Raw genomic sequence first — 7,447 nt, 5'->3', positions numbered from 1 at the left:
GTTCTGACTCAGAAGCAGTGAGTTTGATTTTTTTAGTTTATAAATCCAGCCCTAATGAAGAATGGCAATTTCCAAGTGTTTAAATACCAAACCATTTTGCTTTGAGCTGCCATAAGGTGTGGTGGGCATTTTCTGTGTCAGTCCCAGCTTGAATCCAGCAGAAATAGTTTTCAAAGACTTTGGGTGATTTTTACATAAGCTGACTCAATGAAAAATGCCTTTGCCCAGTTGTGCTGTAATTAAAGTAAAAATAAGTAAAATTTAAAAAAAAAAAACTTCCGCAGGAATAGATGTCGCTTCTTCCAAAACCAAGCACATACGTACATATACACACGAACAGTTGTCATCAAACCAATTCTCTTTCATGGCAACTTCAGTTGTGCAGAGTAAAATGCCATGGCACAAGATTCTCAAGAGTGAACTCTCAAAAGCAAAATATCAGACATTTCTTGGGAGGCCCCTCTGGTTGGACTTGAACCACCAACCTTTGCTTTACTAGCGAAACACTTAGCTGAGTGTACCATCCAGGAACTCCATTTTTCAATTAGGTCGAGCCCAACCATATTCAGCTTTCCTGGCACTTAGTTTCCTGGCATTTATCTCCTATTTCATTATTTCTTTTAGCTGTGTTGTGAACAGCTTATCTTCTCAAGCACATTTCTGATTTCTTGAGGGCAGAGTTCTTGCTAAACGTCTTTGAAGTCTTTGCATTCAGGGGATGCATGACATAGCTACTTCGCTGTGTTGGTTATAGAGATGATTCAAAGCATGGGTAAATCTAGCCTCTTGGGTAATAAATACTGTTAAAATAATAGAAGCTTTGCTATGAAAATATAAAAACAAAAATAAAACCTTGGGACACATCTAGAGGCTGGTGTTTTCGTTAATTAGCATAATGGACCAAACAAACAGGGGAGAGGCTGTACTTTACAAAGCAGAGATTACCTACAGGGCTGAAGTCTTGTTACCCAGTACATTTGCAGTTTTATGTGTTTCTCATTTTTAAGAGGGATTATTAATTAAGCCCCGGAGGCATTTTCGGCTCACAGTATATTCTAAAAAGCAACAATCTCTTTCAAACAAAGAAGAGTCCAACTACTTTGTAATAAGAAGACCGGCTATTAGGCTGGCTATCTGGCACAGAGGTATTTAGGCCACGTGCTGCTAAAATCCTAGAATATCAGTCCTCCACAATTCTTTTATTCATTCTTCTATCACCTAATTAATCTCATTTCACAGGTGAAAAAACTGAGAACCAGCCTGATTCATTTATGTGGTCAGTGATCACAGACCGAGCGTTGGTAAAGCTAGGATATGGGTTCTAACTGGGCTATAAAATCAATTAATATCACTTCATTTTATATCAATCTAAAATATTAATTATAGGACACAAAAGGAGTTAAGTGGAGGGACTGGTAAACACTTTGGAGATTCAGGGGGGAGTTAAGGTGGCTTTTTGGAAGAGGTGGCATCCACTATGAAGTAAAGATCTTTGGTGATGTAAATAGCTTGCATTTGGCTAGTAAGTAAAAGGATAACAGTTTAAATCCACTCAGGGGAGCTGAAGCTGCTTCCATAAGCTCACAGCTAAGAAAACCATGCAGTAAAGCATTTTACTCTCATGAGGTTGTCATGAACTAGGCTGACTGAACAGCAACAATTTGGATATACTGATTTTTCCTGGACAACAGTCATAGCAAGTCAACTGTGTTGTCAATAAAGTTGAAAAAGTTGACATGAATCAAGTGATGGATGATTCATGGTATCCATCGTGTCACAGTCAAAAGACATGCTGCACTGGGAAAATCTGCTGTCAAAGACCTAATCAGAGTGCTAAAGAGCAAGGATGTCAGTTTAGAGACTAAGGTGTGCCTGATCCAACCTGTAATCTTGTCAATTGCTTCTTATGCATCTGAAAGTTGGACAATAAATAAGGATAACGGAAGAACAACTGATGCTTTTGAATTGTGCCTTTGGAGAAGAGAGCTGAATGGAGTGCAGAAAGGACAAACAAACATGCCCTGAAGGAAATACAACTAGGGTCTCTCTTAGAGGCAAGAACGATGAAACTTATATACTTTGGGCATGCTGTCAGGAGGGTAACATGGATAAAGATATCCTTGGATATCTTTCCAAGAGTGCTTGGAAAAAGCTATCATCCTGAGAAAGGTGAAGAGTCAAAGAGAAAGACCCTCAAGAAGCTGTACTGACACAGTGACTGTAACACCGTGCTCAAGCAAGTCAGAGATTATGAGAATAGCACAGGACAGGGCAAGACTCAGAGACGTTGTTCATATGGTTGCTCTAAGTCATAGCTGACTTGATGGCATCTAACAACAACATCAGATGAAATGGAAGCACATAAATTCTTCCTCCAAGCTCAGCGCAAGCGTGACCACCTCTTCCATGAAGACATCCTCTGGATTCCTCAAACTTTTACCTGTACCCCACTTATTTCCCCTTGCCCCATATTACTGGCATCTTGGACTGAAGTAAAACACAGTGGTAGAAATGAATTTTCGAGCCTAGCTGGGATTGAAATCCTAACTTTAATTCATATGTGGTCTGTGTTACTGAGCACATAATTAAAATTTCTGGACCTCAGTTTTTTCACCTGTGAACTGGGAGTCAATAAAAGGTTAATATAAGCAACACAACAGAGGAGTTCTGGTGGCCTAGTGGCAAGAAGTTGCACTGCAATCCCAAAGGCACATGTTCGAATCTACCAGGTGCTCAGCTGGAGAAGGAGGGGCAATCTCTTCCTGTGCCAGTCGGATCTGATTTGATGGTACACAACAAGAAAAAAGAAAGAAAACAAACACACAAACAAAAAGAAACACAACAAATGTAAAGTGTTTCATGCATCTGGAGAAGATGACATTATAACCAACATATATAGAGATAATTGCATCTTGCTAAGTGTTTTTCATATATTAATTCATTATATTCTTACAACATGCTGGGAAAGTAAGCACCTAGGTTAGTTCCGACTCACAGCAGAGAAACTGAGATTCAGGAAGAGTTAAGGAAATCTCCAAGTGTCACACGACAAGCAAATAAATGGCACATCTGCCTAACGAGGCATTGGCTCCAGCATTGATGATCTTATCGCTTTGTGATACTGATTTTTCAGAAAAGAATGCTGAGGGTTGAGCAAAGGTAGATTATTATTTTCATAATAAGTAGAATTTTAACTGGGGTTGCTGTTTTGTTTTGGTGGGATTTTTTGTGTTTTTTTCTGACCAACAGAAAGACAGCAGGCTGGTTAAGCAGAAAGTCTGTGAAAGAGCGGAAGATCCATAACGAAATGGATTGACGCATTGGCTGTGGCAATGGGCTTACACAGGGCAGAGACTGGGAGAATGGTGCAGAATTGGGCATTATCTCTTTGTCTGGTACATGGAGTCGCTATGGGTTATATCTGACTGGATGGCACCTAACAGCAACGTGCTAATAATACCTTAACACAGAAGCTATTCATTAATCTCTGTCTTCATTCCTGAGCTTCTTCTATAGTCAGACCGCAGCCAGCCCTTGAGCTGAGGTAACACATTTACTTATTGATTAAATTGAACTGCATTTCCTAAAATCTAAACAAGCAAGGTGAAAGAAAAGAAACACATAAAGAAGTAAAAACCTAAGGGCCATTACGTTATGACTGCCTAAGGAGCTCTGGTGGCTTGTTGTTGTTGTGTGCCATCAAGTCGCTTGCGACTCATAGCGACCCTATGTACAACAGCCCTAAACCCTGCTCTGTTCTGTGCCAATCGCACTGTCTCTGACACTCCCATCATGATTACCCCAGTCACTGAATCAATCCATCTCATAGAGAGCCTTCCTCTCCTGTGCTTTCCATCCACCCTCCCAAGCATGATGTCCCTCTCCAAGGACCTCTTCCTCCTTACAACATGTCCAAAGTATGTTAGACGGAGCCTCAGAATCCTTGCCTCCAAGGAGTAGTCCGATTTAAGCCTCTCCAGGATGAATCTGTTTGTTTTTTTGGTCATCCATGGTACCCTCAATACTCTTTCCAGCACCACAGCTCACAGGCATAAATTCTCCTTCTATCCTCTTTAGTCATTGTCCAACTCTCTGATGCATAATAAGTGATTGCAAAGACCATAGCCTGTATCAGACGCACCTTAGTCTCCAGAGAGACACCATTGCTCTTCAGTACCCTGGAGAGGTCCCTAACAGCAGACTTTCCCATGGCATATGTTTTTTTATTTCCTGGCTACTGGTGCCAAGAGTGTTGACTGTGGAGCCAAGCTGACTAAAGCTGTGAACAATCTCAATCTCTTCACCATCCATCCTGATGCTGCCAATTGGTCCAGTGGTGAGAATCTTTGCCTTCTTGACATTGAGCCTCAATCCATACTGAAGGCTGCAGTCCTTGACCCTCTGCAGCAAACCTGGTGGCTTAGTGCTGAGTAATTGCATTGCCAATGCAGAGGTGCATGGTTCAAATCCATTAGCTACTCCACAGATGTGGTACACAACAATTATAATTCTGTCACGACGGTGGGGGGGTGGGGGAAGAGTAATGTTTTTCTTGACCCTAAAGCCCTGTGGGGAAAAAGAATTTCTTTGAACACTTCTGAACGTGTCCCCCCATTTCAATTACTTCATAGCTAATCAGTGTCTATGTTCTCTCTTAATCTCTCAACCCTGCACCATAAACTCGACTTAAAAAATGATTTGCACCTTCTATTCCAGAGATGTGTTACTTCTGGTTATTTGCAGCTTTGCAAATAGTCACCAGTCCCTTGGCCCAGGGGAACAGGCATTTATGCTCAGAACCTTCAGGAGATGCTGTCTCCTAGCCTAGCTTACTTCTTCTGAACTTGAAGTTCTCCGCAGAAGAGAGTGGGCTCTGGCCAGCCCCTTGGATTGTTTGTGTAGCCTTTCATCGTTTACAGCCTATCTCAGCTGGAAATCTGTAATGGGCTTCACAAGACTAGTTATAACTTGAAGACAGCTTAATTCTATTATTATTATTCACTCCCTCATTGCCTTTGCTTGGCTCCACAATCAACACTCTTGGTACCAGCAGCCAGGAAATTAAAAGACATATTGTATTGGGAAAGTCTGTTGTCAGAGACCTCTCCAAAGCACTGAAGAGCAATGATGTCACTCTGGAAACTAAGGTGTGTCTGATTCAGGCCATGGTCTTTGCAATATTTGCTATGCATCAGAGAGTTGGACAATGACTAAGGATAATAGAAGGAGAATGGATGTCTTTGAGCTGTGGTGTTGGAAAAGAGTAATTGAATATACCATGGATTGCAAAGAGAATGAACAGGTTTGTCCTGAAGAGGGTAAAACCAGGCTGCTCCTTGGAGGCAAGGATTCTGAAGCTCCATCTGACATACTTTGGAAATGTTGCAAGGAGGGACCAGTTCTTGGAGAGTGACATCATGTTTTGGATGCTTTTTAAAAAAACCCAAAAACCAAAAAACCAAACAACCAACCATTTGACTTTCAGATTGGCCCATCAGTAGAAAAAAATCACATCTAATGTATTGTAATGTCATTGGGCATTATGTAGGGGAATAAAATGGAAAAAAAAATCAGTAGACCAAATGTTCAAACCTCACCTCCTACCTTCATTCCTTGCTTCAAGCTATTGTTTTGATGCTAACTATTCAACCTGATAGAGCTTTGGTAAAAATAACTTGGAAATCAGCATGTTTTTATAGGTATCACTGTTACCCGCTCCCCCAAATCAGGAATCAGTTGTGGTCGTATTTTTTTTCCCTCTAGCTGATATCTTCTGCGTGCATGCTCTATTTCAGGCATTATATACGACGAGCATTGTGGAAATATCTGTGGGGATGTAGCTCAGTGGTAGAGCGCATGCTTTGCATGTATGAGGCCCCGGGTTCGATCCCTGGCATCTCCACTTTAGCTAACCTAGCTCAAAAGAAATGTTCTGGTCTTGTTTTATTTTCGTTTTTAGCTCCGATGGCAGAGTTCATAGGGAGCTGCACTGCTTACTCAAAGGTAGTGCCTCTCTGGAGGTTCAAATCCACTAATCACTCCACAGGAGAAAGACGGGCCATCTTTTCCAATAACATTTACCATCTCAAACCCCCAGGAGAGTCAGCTATGAGTCAGCTATGAGTTAGTTCTGACTTCACAGCAATGATTTTGAGTGGCTACAAAGGAGGACAATCAATTGTCAGTCTCTAAGAAGCTCTAGTGTCATTAAGGAAAGAGGTGGCTAGACAGTAAACTGCTCTAAAACCTATGGTAGGTCAAGTTAGGGGTGCTGGGGGACAACTGAGCTGGGGTTTGAAAGATGTGTGGGAGTTCTCCCTCATCTCTTTAAAAGGATTTCCAAACAAACTCTGCTCAACCATTTCTCATGAAGATAGCGGCACTTCAGCATCTAGGCACATGGGGGCAGTTCTTAGAAAACTTCTTGGGCCTAAACCTGCCTTCTTTATGTTTAAATTTTTTTAAAAAAAATATTTATTTATTGATTTATTGATTGATTGTGTGTACTGTCAAATTGGATCTGACTGGTACAGGAGGTGATTGTTCCTCCTTCTTCAGCAGAGCATCTGGTGGATTTGAACCATGCACCTCTGGGATTGCAATGCTGTTTCCTGCCACTAGGCCACCAGAGCTCGCCTATGTTTAAATTTTTATCTTTATCTCTATTGTCCCCAGTTCTGTGCTTTGGCAAAAATTCTTTTTCTTTTAATAAGGTCTCATCAGATGTGGGGTTTTTGTTGTTGTTTTTTAAAAATTATTATGAATAATAATTTTAATGAAAAATTTACAGAGACTTTGGATTTCCATTCATTCAATGTTATACTTTTCTCCTTGCCCACTCCTCACCCCAGTTTACTTTTCTCTTTGAAAAGTAAAAGAAAAATTCTTTCATTGTTATACATTCCCTCCCCCAAGTCCACTCCACTATGCAGCCTTCATTTTGGACTCCTGTCATGACAATAATATCCCTTTATCAGATGTTTTTGAAGACAGCTCTTAGGCCCTATGTAATCCCTCTTTTTCAAAACAGGTACATTAGCCGCTGTCAGGTCGGCCCTAATTCCTGGTGATCTTACAACCAACAGCAAAAACATTGTCCAGTCCTGGGTCACTTCATAATCACTGGCATTTTTTTTTCAGTCCACCAATGATAAAATGAACTTGCGTGTTATTATCAGTTATTAAGTCAACACTTCCAGCAGAGGTGTCCCTCGCTCTCCCCGAACCCTCTACTCCATCAAACATGATAGCCACCTCCAGCATTTGATCCCACTTGGATATATATCCAAATCGAGTGAGATAAACAACGTTTTTGAGGATCCACAGGGTTTTCACCGTGTATGTTTTAGAAGTAGATCACCAGGCCTTCCTTCCTACTCTGTCTTAATCTGGAAGCTCCACTGAAACTTGTCCACCAATAGAACCCCGCTGATATTTGAAATACTAG

At 41.1% G+C, this 7,447-nt stretch overlaps 1 non-coding gene across 1 annotated transcript; it reads left to right on the top strand.

Annotated features, from left to right (window-relative positions):
- Positions 1 to 5,830: 5,830 nt before the first annotated feature.
- Positions 5,831 to 5,902, top strand: TRNAA-UGC. The gene has a single exon. It is a non-coding gene; the product is annotated as a tRNA-Ala (tRNA).
- Positions 5,903 to 7,447: the final 1,545 nt, after the last annotated feature.

Source organism: Elephantulus edwardii, unplaced genomic scaffold (assembly GCF_000299155.1).
Source record: "Elephantulus edwardii isolate Elephantulus edwardi_28Jun2011 unplaced genomic scaffold, EleEdw1.0 scaffold00145, whole genome shotgun sequence".
Lineage (NCBI taxonomy): Eukaryota > Metazoa > Chordata > Mammalia > Macroscelidea > Macroscelididae > Elephantulus > Elephantulus edwardii.
The sequence above is the reverse complement of the archived record's forward strand: the minus strand, read 5'-3'. Positions and strand labels throughout refer to the sequence as shown.